This window comes from Ambystoma mexicanum, chromosome 8, assembly GCF_040938575.1.
Source record: "Ambystoma mexicanum isolate Mex_15411 chromosome 8, UKY_AmexF1_1, whole genome shotgun sequence".
NCBI classification, from domain to species: Eukaryota; Metazoa; Chordata; class Amphibia; order Caudata; family Ambystomatidae; genus Ambystoma; species Ambystoma mexicanum.
The window spans coordinates 1,006,239,935-1,006,251,675 of record NC_090929.1 but is presented as its reverse complement, the minus strand read 5'-3'; the positions used below and the strand labels follow the sequence as shown (position 1 = coordinate 1,006,251,675).

Genomic DNA, 11,741 nt, shown 5'->3' with positions numbered 1-11,741 from the left:
TTACTCCCCAATATAACATGAATATCTGCAGAAGCAGTTCCTCTTGGCACTTTTCTTGACAGACTGAGAGAGCACATGTTAATCAGAGGTCGCCATTTGAGGTCAGTTTCAGAGCTGGCGCCCCTGCAAATGGCTTCAGTGAATAGGATGGTCTGTCCGCTGTTGTGTGGAAAATTAGGTAAACGGAATAAAGAGGGAAGGACCAAATAAACCCCCAATTCATCCTCTCTAGAGGTTCTCCCCTCCCCTTCTCCCCCTACCCATCCCAGCTCTCCTACCCCTGCACACTTAGTTGTACCCCCCTGCACGTGTCATCCATGTACAGCGCTCCTTTGCATCCCAGATCAGTTTGCACTGTACGTGCATATAAAAACGGAGGACAACTACACATTTCATGAATATATAACTCTGTAGAGATGATGCCTGTAGATACCAAACAAAACACAAGAGGTGATGGCTGGAAGGTTTACAACAAATCTCAACCTCTGTCATTGCTCCGGGCAACCCTCCAGACCATCATTCTTCGCCTGCCAAGCCATAACAAAAGGGGAAAGACCATTACCAAATCAGGGGTGCATATGTAACACAGGAACCCAGCCTGGAAAACGAGATGCCATGCTATAATTGCAACAGAGAGTATGTGAGAAAGGGAAGTGATTAAACAAGAAGTTAAAAAGGGGGATTTCTTGTGCAAATACAAGGAGAGATCATGTGTATTTTGCAGCTGCCTGCAACTATATAACATTTGAGGAAAATGAGAAGACGTAAAGATGGAGAGGCTTGAAGCAAAGAGTGCGGTAAATACTCCAGTGCACATGTCCAAGCATGGAATGTTAATATTCAGGAAGCATTGTGTCATTAATTTCTGAACATGGCACCCACAATCCCTCTCCCCCACAACATACCACCTACGCCATTCCTACCAGCTCTCCCATCAAGCACGCCATACTCCCAGAACATACCACCTATGCCACTCCTACCAGCAACCTTCATAGCCACACCTAACCTATGCCCGAAGAGTGATACCCCAGCCCCCTCACCCAGCAATCCCAATACACTGCCCAAACCTCACCTCAGGACACAAGCCAACAATTACCCTTTGCCTCTCCTCCAGAGAAACCAAAGATTAGGCTCTCGCTCTGCCCACCCCTCAGCCATTCGTAACATAAAAAATCCAGGACAACACCCCTACCACTTGGCATCACCCACCATCACATCCATGCCAAACACCCACAACATCAGTGCCACCCCCGCCAAAACCAAAACCGCCAAAACCAAACCACCGACCATTCAGGAAACTCAATTCCAAAGTGCATTTATCAATGTACGCTCACTGACAGCCCATGCCACAGAGATCCATGACCTCATCACCCATCTGGATCTAGACATATTAGCCATCACAGAGACCTGGCTACATGAAGCCTCCGGTCCAGCTGTCTGCCAAGCCTTGCCACCAGGCTACATTATCCTGCACCAGGACAGAACCTCCAGTAAAGGAGGAGGTGTCGCCCTAATTCTAAAGGAAACTCTCAACGTCAGACAACTTAAAATCTCGGAAGTTGACAACTTCGACATGCTATCAGTGAGAATATTTCCCTCACCCAATGACACCATAACACTTCACATAGTCTAGCGTCCACCAGGCCCAACTCTCAACTTCCATTCCAACGTCGCCCACATCCTAGGGGACAACCTCAAAACCAACTCAAGAGCAATTCTCCTAGGAGACATTAACTTAGGATTCAGAGACCCCAGAGATAAGAAAGGTAAAGCCTTCACTAAAACGCTCTTAGATCTAGGATTTTCCCAACTAGTCTACAACCCGACCCACACCAAAGGTCGCATACTAGACTGGATAGCAGATCACAACTGCGCAATTGACATCAGCTCAAACACTCCACGCCCTTGGACTGACCACCACCTACTACACTTCTTCATACCCTCAAAAACAGGAGGGAACCCAAGCCCACCCGCACCATCTACTATGGCAAGGCCAAAAAAACACGATACATGCTTTAGTCAGTAGCATTCCAGTTTGTCGTCTAGCCCTGGTTCACTTCTCCCGTTCATTGTGTATTCATCACTTCAGTGCACACTGAAAAGTGGGTTGCTTTTAAAACAGACCACTGTAAAGCCTGCTCTCCTGCCCCCAGCACATAAAGCAATGTGCTTATTGTGTACAGCATCACAAATGCAATGAATTCCCATTTGCAACTGTGGTGCAGGCTCGGACTGGCCAATAGGGCAAGCTGGCACTGTCCCCGTTTGAGCGCCGATTGGGCACGATCAGGATTTGCCTTCACGGCGTTGCCATGTCTGGCTGGGGGGGCACCCTGCCTGAGACGCTCTTGTTATGCAGGGCGATCTGTCAGCTCCGAAGGGACCAACGGCCCGTCTGGGGAGGACAGGCTAGTGGGCAGACTGCAACAGGCCTGCTCGAGCCCTCCTGCTTTCCGACTGGGCCTGCTCTGGCTGGCAGCCAGGCCAAATTTATGCAAAGCTCCGGCAGAGCATGGCATGATGGGAGAAATAATCTGTGCTACAATGTGCCTATTCTGCTCGGCTCTGCCTGCCAAAGCTTCGTGACAGGTAGCTCTGCAGACGCTGAGGGCTTCCGGGAGGGCTGGATCTGGGTCAGGGCCTGCCATCTCACCCTCGCTTAGCGGGGTTTCCAGAAGTTGCCCGACCTCTGCCCTTACTCATACAAATTATACTTAGCTGGCTGGGGAGAATCTGTGATTAGAAAGGTTGATCTCCCAGGTGACACTCATCCATTGCACATCGGATTTGCTGACCTCTGCAACGTGCCCCTAAATGCGAGATACTCGACTGCATTATTTCTGGTAGTGTGGGACTAAGTACACACTTTCCCCTGATTTATTATGAAAGAAAAAAAAAAAGAAAAGTGTGCGAAAGCACAAGTAGGTTGGTTGCAGACAGAGCCAGGCTCGGACTGGCCCATAGGCCCATAGCCGAACCAAAAACGCAAAATGCTTGTGTAGGCCCGTTTTTTGGGTCAAAGTGGACCAGTTTGATGAGTTACTTCACTATGCGGCTAATAGTTTTGACCAGTGTTGCCGAATAAATATTGTTTAAAATGTACAATTTGCATCACATTTGATCAAAACCTCCCCCTTAAGTATTATTCAAACAGCGTCACAAAAGGAATGAATTCCCATTTGCAACTGCAGGCCACTTTTTCGTTGGTGGCGAGACTATTTCATGCCCCAATCCGACCCTGCCAGCAAACCACCAGCGTTAGCATGGAGAAAATAGCTAAATGTGCCTATGCATGCCAAAGTGGCAAAGTGCAAAAAGCTATATGGACTTTTACGAATAAAGCTGAAAACCAAAATGATCACCATTGAAGAGAATGCAATATTCGTGTGTGCCATGTACCTAGGCAAAATGTGCCTAACATTTTATGCCAATAAAGTCCCTTGTATCGCCTTGTACTGATCCCATTCACTCATCAGGAACCACCACATCTCCTAGAGTGGAGTGCATTGACAGTTTGATGCCACTCCACAAAATATGAAAGGGCCAGGGTGTGAAAATGTCACCCCTCTTACCTGGGGTTCAGGGTCCTCCTGCCGTTTACGGCGTGCCCCGTCCTGGCGGATGTATCCGCGCTTTCGTCTGGGGGGTCCTGGGTTGCCCATGTCCCCCGGTGCTTCCGGGTTTCCCATGAGTGCTGGACTGCAAATGCACGGGCGGCCGTGTCTCGCTTTGCGCGCATGCGCAGTGCACAGGGTGCTTGGGCTGGGACGGACTTGCGGAACAAGCCTCTCTCTGGGCATAGCAATGCCTGGGAACAGCACGGCTTGCGTTCCAAGCCTCCCAGGTGTTGGGAGCCCTTTATTGGGAGCCAGGCCATTCTAACAAACTACGTCTCAAAGCGGTTTGTTCCTGAATCGTGTCCTCACCGGTACTCTTGAGCTCCTACCCGGTATGCTTGAGCTCCAGCTCCTTCTTGGCTTGTTTCCTGGTCTTTCCTGCTTGTGCTGCCATGATTCTGCCTCCTTGCTCTGCTCCTGGGAAGGGGGGTCCTCCTTATTCCTTGTTTCTCCTGCCCTGGGGTGGTTCCCCTCCAGTTCCTCTTTCTGGGTTGGTCCTGCTCCTTCTTCCTGGGGTTCCCTTCCATGCCTAGTCCCTTCTGCCCCTTGTCCCACCTTGGTACGCTGCTTTACTTGGACTCCTCTGCCTCTTGTCCTGCCTTGGTGCGCTGCCCATTTCGTACAATCAGCTTACATCATCACGTGGTTTCCTGAGTTACCACCATCATCTGGATCCTGCTGTCTTCAAAGCGACTTTGACATTCCATCTGGAAACGTTTGCCCTGTCAGTGCCTGCACTGTCCTGTAAATCAGGGGAAAGCGCACCCATGGCGTTGGTAGCTGGTTCACCTCCAACCCGGTTCCCATTCGGGTGGGAGTCAGGCTGGTTCCCCGCGTCATTCCTTCTTCTCTGAATCTTCCGACAGTCTGGCATCTTCTCCGAGACCATCAACCGGACGAACCGGTACTCAGCGCCCTCGAGACGCTTTTCTTAATAGATTGAGACGCCTGCCTTCAGACTTGGAGATGGATGAGAAGCAAGATCTGCGGAATGAGGTACAAGCTCTACGTGCTGAAATGACCATGCTACATCAGGAGAATTTAACGTTATGTCAGATGGTGACACAGAGTGTTGGAGCCGCTCCTCAGGCAGAAAGCACCATGGCTCACACAGCACCAATCAAGTTTGATGGTGATCCCAGACGTGTGGGCGAATTCTGCAACCATTGTAGGATACATTTCCTCTACAGATCCATGCATTTCAACAATGATACGGCTAAGATAGGTTATATCTTAGGCAACTTATCAGGAAACGCTCTTGCTTGGGCAACGCCTTTGGTTGTCACCAACAGTCCTATACTTAATTACTTTGTGGCCTTTGAAAAGGCATTCCTAGAAGTCTTTCAGTCTCCTAACCTGGCCTCCGCAGCACAGAATCAACTAATGGACATTCAACAAGCCAACAGCGACATAATCACTTATATCGGTCGTTTTCGTCAATTAGCAACTGATTCTCAATAGCCTGAAGTTACTCAGAAGACCTTTTTTTCGCAGCGGATTAAGAGAGGAATACAAGGACGAGTTGCTACACATTCCTGAGCCTGAATCTCTCCAGCGACTTATTGAACAGGTTTTGCGGATTGACCAGAGATTGGCCCAACGACGAGGTGAGAGACGTCGTTTTGAGAAGTGGTATCACGAAACATCGGCACCTTCGGATTCATCTCCAGGACCCATGCAATTGGGTGCAGTTCAGGGTCCTTTGTCCAAAGAGGAAAAGAAACGCAGGAGGAATTTGAGATTGTGTTTATACTGTGGGGCTGCTGGCCACTATCTGGTTACCTGTCCCTTGCGTCCTCTCAAGAAAGGGGGAAACTAGATGACCTGTCATGTATCGGAAATGCTACGACAGGTCCTTCCTTGCTTCCAGTCCTTTCCTGTTCCAGTTCTGTGCTTCCGCCCATGCAACCGGCTGTCTTGATGGTTTTGAAGATCAAGTTGAGGTGGCTTGACAAGACAGCAGTGTTCCATGGCTTGTTGGATTGTGGGGCTTCCGGAAATTACAATGATGAAGAATTTGCTGCCAACAATGGGATAACATTGTATTCCAGAAAAAATGCTCTGTCTGTGGAGGTCATTGATGGTACACCCCTATATTCGGGTCCCATACATATGCACACTATTGGTTTGATCCTCCAGATTGAGGGACATGAAGAACGGATAGCTTTTGATGTTACCAAGTCACCCTCATACCAGGTGGTGTTGGGATTACCATGGCTTCTGCGACACAATCCCACCATCAATTGGTTGACCCAAACTCTGGTCTTCACTTTGCCCTTTGTCTCCGGGATTGTTGTGTGCCCGGCACGTCCTTGGCTTCTTCAACTTCAGCACCTCTAGTTCTCGGTATGGACACAACTGGGTTGTGTTCTCTGTCTCAGATCCCGCAAGTATATGCAGATTTTCAGACTGTGTTTTCGGAGCCTGGCGACATACCTCTACTGCCTCACAGATCCTTTAATTGCTCTGTAGATCTGGTTCCGGGCGCTATGATTCCCCTTGGGAAAGTATATGCCCTGACTCAATCTGAAAGACAAGTACTTCGGTACTATTTGGATGATTGTGTCAAGAAAGGATACATTGTGCCATCCAAATCCCCCGCGGGACATCCGCTGTTTTTTGTAAAGAAAAAAGAAGGCACTTTACAACTATGTATCGACTACCATCAGCTGAATGATATCACACTAAAGGACAGGTACCCCTTGCCTCTGATTCGCAATATCATGGAATCCCTGAGATCTGACAGACTCTTCACCAAGTTAGATCTTTGCGGAGCCTACCATCTGGTTCGGATAAAAGAAGGAGACGAATGGAAGACAGCCTTTAAGAGTCCATTCGGGCATTACGAATACAGGGTAATGCCAATTGGTCTATGTAATGCCCCGGCCGTCTTCCAACGATTCATGGACAACAACTTCAGTGACTTGATTGGTATCTCGGTGTGGGTTTATCTGGATGATATCCCTGTCTTTTCCAACACACTTGAGGAACATGTTTCACGCATCCGAGAGGTGCTTCAACGACTGTCACAAAATCAGCTGTTTGCCAAGGCCGAGAAATGCTCTTTTCATCAGAAAGACATGGAGTTTTTGGGCTATACTCCAGCTGTGCAGGCATATACATGGATTCAGACAAGGTTCAGGTCATCCAAGACTGGAAACAACCCCATGATCTGAAGTCTCTCCAGCGGTTCTTGGGATTCGCCAATTTTTATCGGCGATTCATTCCTCGATTTTCACATGTGACAGCCCCATTAACCCATTTGACCAGCAACAAAATACCATTCCTCTGGGATCAACAGGCTTCCTCAGCTTTTGACTCTTTGAAGACAGCATTCAGTACGGCTCCCGTTCTACATCATCCTAATGACGAGATGCCATACATCATCGAGGCTGACGCCTCAAACATTGCTGTTGGCACCGTTCTGCTACAGAAGGATCCTGAGTCCAGCGATGAACATCCTCTGGCTTATTTCTCTCGAAAACTCTCTCCCAGCGAACAAAATTACATCGTCATAGAGAGGGAACTTCTGGCCATAAAAACGGCATTTGAGGAATGGAGGCACCATTTGCTTGGGGGATGCTTCCCTGTGGAAGTACGTACGGATCATCGCAACTTACAGTTTTTGAGGTCTTTGCAGTGTCGAACCACCGATGGGCTTTCTTCTTTTCTCATTACGACTTCCTGATCATGTATGTTCCCAGTGCATTGAACCTGAAGGCTGATGCCCTAACTCGCTCTCTGGAGAAGAAAGATGAAAACACCTGTTTGAACACCCCACTGATTGCTCAAAAACACTTTCTGCTTACGCTTTCTCCTCACCTGCAAAAGATATTGCAAGAGACTCAAGTCGACCCAGATCGTGCTGACCTCCTGAAACGGCCACAGATCACAGAACACGATGGTTTGCTTTTCTTTCTGAGCAGATTGTACATACCCACAAGCTCTGTTCGTGTAAACATACTCCACGGATTTCATGATTTACAAGTTGGTGGTCATCGTGGCATCAAAGCCACCCAGGAGTTGGTATCCAGACAGTTTTGGTGGCTGGGCTGGGCCAAGGAGGTTAAACAATATGTAGAGAGCTGTCCCATCTGCGCTCAGACTAAGTTACCATGAAGAAAGCCTCTGGGATTGGAACGTCCCATTGAAACTCTGCCATACTCCTGGCACACCTTTGCCACCGACCATATTGTCGAGCTTCCACCATCAGAGGGCTACACTTGCATTATAGTAGTGGTGGATTGTTTCTCCAAGACTGCGCACTTCATTCCATTTCCCAGAATACCTGCCTCCTCTCAGATGGCTTTGGCGTTTTTACATGACATCTACCGTTTACATGGGTTGCCGGAGAAGATCATCTCTGATCGAGGATCCCAGTTCCTCTCCTCCTCCTCCTTTTGGCATCAGTTGTGCAGTCATCTCGGAATTCACAGGTCTTTGAGTTCAGGTTACCACCCGCACACCAATGGTCAGACTGAAAGAACAAATCAGACCTTGGAACAGTATCTGCGCTGCTATGCTACTGCTACTCAATCCAACTGGAAGAAGCATTTAGATCTGGCTGAGGCTTCCTATAACAACACCACTCATGTCGCCACTGGTGTGAGTCCCTTCTACTGTTCCGCCGGACAACATCCTAAGCTGGTTCCTTTTCATCCTATACAACCCACTGCCGTCCCGTCTGATGATCAGTTGGTCATCGATATCCAGAAGCAACACGACTTGGCACGCAGTATCTTGATGGAGACACGAGAGCGCATGTATATGGAAGCGGATAAGGGCCGGACTGCAGAACCAGACTTCCAAGTAGGGGATTTGGTTCGGCTATCGTCTATGAACGTGCTGGTGCGTAATTTGCCTTCCAAACTTGCACCCTGATTTTATGGGCCTTTCAAGATCACTAAACCCCTGTCTTCGGTGGCCTTTCGGTTACGGTTGCCCCAATCCTGGCGGATACATCCAGTGTTTCATATCGCCCTTCTGAAACCATTTGTGGCAGATGTCTATGGGCGCTCCTGTCCTCGTCCTACCGCCATTCAAGTGCGAGGGAATTCGTCAGGGTGTGCTCCAGTTTTTGGTGGATTGGAAAGGCTACCCTGCTTGTGATCGCACTTGGGAGTCGTGCTGTAATGTGCATGCACCCCGTCTTGTTCGCGACTTTTTCCTTCGTTTCCCCTGGAGGCCTGGGGCTCTGGGTCTTTCTGGGAGGGGGCATAGTGGGGTTCAGGGTCCTCCTGCCGTTTACGGCATGCCTCGTCCTGGCGGATATATCCGCGCTTTCATCTGGTGTGTGCCGGGTTGCCCATGTCCCTGGGTGCTTCCGGGTTTCCCGTGCACACTGGACTGCGCATGAGCGGGTGGCCGTGTCTCGTTCTCTGCGCATGTGTAGTGCACAGGGCACTTGGGCTGGGAAGGACTTGCGGTCCGAGCCTCTCTCTGGGCATAGCAACACCTGGGAACAGCACGGCTTGTATTCCAAGCCTCCCAGGTGTTGGTAGCCCTTTATTAGCAGCCGGGCCATTCTAACAAACCATGTCTCAATGCGGTTTGTTCCTGAATCGTGTCCATGCCGGTAATCTTGAGCTCCTAACCGGTACTCCTGAGCTCCAGTTCCTTCTTGGCTTGTTTCCTGGTCCCTCCTGCTTGTTCTGCCCTGATTCTGCCTCCTTGCTCTGCTCCTGGGAAGGGGGTCCTCCTTATGCCTTGTTCCTCCTGCCCTGGGGTGGTTCCCCTCCAGTTCCTCTTTCTGGGTTGGTCCTGCTCCTTCTTCCTGGGGTTCCTTTCTGTGCCTAGTCCCTTATGCCCCTTGTCTCACCTTGGTACTCTGCTCTACTTGGACTCCTCTGCCTCTTGTCCTGCCTTGGTATGCTACCCAGTTCGTACAATAAGCTTTCATCATCAGGTCGTTTCCTGAGTTACCACCATCATCTGGGTCCTGCTGTCTACAAAGGGACTTTGACATTCCATCGGGAAACACTTCCCCTGTCAGTGCCTGCACTGTCCTGATGCCACGTAAATCAGGGGAAAGCGCAACCGTGACTTTGGAAGCTGGTTCACCTCCAACCCGGTTCTCATTCCTTCTTCTCTGAATCTTCCGACAGTCTGGCATCTTCTCCAAGACCATCAACCGGACGAACAGGTACTCAGCGCCCTTAAGATGCTTTTCTTAATAGGAAATGTGCGACCTCGTCAGACTGGCCGGCATTTCCCCAGCAACGGACAATGGACTAAGGGGAGCTAGCACTTTGACAAAGAAATGTTAATCCCTTTGACACCTCTCCTCAGCTTCAACTGCCTAGGATCAAAGGGCGCTATGGTAGCCCTGTTGGTCAAACTGACACAGAGGGGGCAGGCTGGCTGTGGAGATTTGAAGGACCGCCCATAAAGTGACAAATACCACCCATTGACCTGAAAAGAACTTTTTACATTAAGACATTTATTTCAATAAACTAAATAAGCAGTAATGTGAGATTATGACAGTTTTAATGTAAATGTTGGACAAGCAAAATGTGGTGGGCATGAATGGCAGTAAAAAGGTATTTCTGGGGAAAGTGTAAATGGCACAGATATTAAATTTGGAGGAAATATGCCAGACACTATTATGCTTACATGTAGCCATTTGTAGCATTTTAGGTAAAATGTTTCTTGTGCAAAACTGCGAAATGGTGCCCAAAGGGCAAAGCAGCGTCGCACACACTTGGCGTGTGAACCAGCACATTTGTTGTGAAATATGGGTCTGCCTATCTGATTTGTATAAATGGTGACGACTATAAATATAAAGTTGTATTCCATAACTCCTTTTTGTGAAAAATTAGGCTTGTGGAACAAAGGAGTCATAAAATGCATACACTTAAGTGGAGGTCACTTCCATCAGTCCAGTCATCTTGGATTGAGGTGGCGACAGGAATAGCCTGACCTATCCTAAATCAAGCAGTATGTCCAGATTATTTCCGCCCACATTGTAAATTCTCTGATGCCATTCTGCCTATATAAGAGCTAGGCAGGGAGGCATAGGGGGATTCAACATTCAAAATCCACCATGCAAGATTCCAAGACTCCAGAACCAGGTCCAGAGGTAGCTAATCCAGATCCAGGCAGAACCACCCATCTAGATCCAGGCAGACCCACTAATCCAGGGAGAAAAGAGAGAGGCAGCTGATCCCTTTTGGGAGAATCCAGCAACCAGACCCTTTGCCCAGCTGATGCATTCTGCTGTCCACAGAGGCCAGACCCCTTTTGCCCAGTTGTTCCTGTAAAGGAGAGCCCACCCACTGCCCAAGTGACCAGATCCTTGTCCCGCTGTCCAGAGACCTGGTTAGCTGTCCAAACTACACAACTCAAGTGCATTTTCTAAGTATAACCCTCCCCAACACCAAAAAGCTCCATACACCACTCTGTTACCTTGCATTCTGTCCAAATCCTATCAAAATCCCATAAGAACGCTAGTAATTTCCCAAATTGTCAGCCTGCTCTGTTTATCCAGTCCTTAGAAGAATCTGTGTAGTATATATCTGTTAGTGTAATTCTTTTCATATCATTTCAGTCCTTTGTGTAAGTCCTTAGCACCATTTTTGAAATAAATTAAGTTATTCCCCTTTAAGGATGAAAGTGGTGCAAATTGGTAAAAATTGCAAATTAACCTCCTTGCTTGCAGTGTCTTTCTTTAATAATCTAGCCACTAAAATGCAGTCTCAGTAGAACGAATCATTTTGTTAACAAAACTGATCTTTTGCCCGTGTGATTGCTTTCCTTCCAAAATCCGATTTTCATTCCCATAAAGAAACCCATACTGTCCTCCCATAAGGAGTCAGCCTTTCACTTCAGTATCCTTTCTGTTATGTGCCTTTGTACTCCATCAGAAAAAACACTTTCCGATTTTGACTCTTTAGCTAATTTCCTTAGCTGTTTGCTTGTTTTAAAATCCATGTAGAAAAAGAAATTGCAACTTTGCCATGTGTGATTTTTGCTGCATTGCCTTCCTTCCCAAAGTCAATGTTCTCGCCTGTATTCATGCTGCTTTAGTACCTTGCCCTGTAGCTTGTAAGCTTTCTTCCCTCTTTATTAAAACCGCACAAATTCCGTTTTGTGAATGCTGCTCTCTGCATAATTGTTCCTCTCCGG

At 48.3% G+C, this 11,741-nt stretch overlaps 1 non-coding gene across 1 annotated transcript; it reads left to right on the top strand.

The window, feature by feature from the left end:
* Positions 1–2,710: 2,710 nt before the first annotated feature.
* On the top strand, positions 2,711–2,875 carry LOC138474945 (U1 spliceosomal RNA). Its single transcript, XR_011269162.1, has one exon. It is a non-coding gene; the product is annotated as a U1 spliceosomal RNA (small nuclear RNA).
* Positions 2,876–11,741: the final 8,866 nt, after the last annotated feature.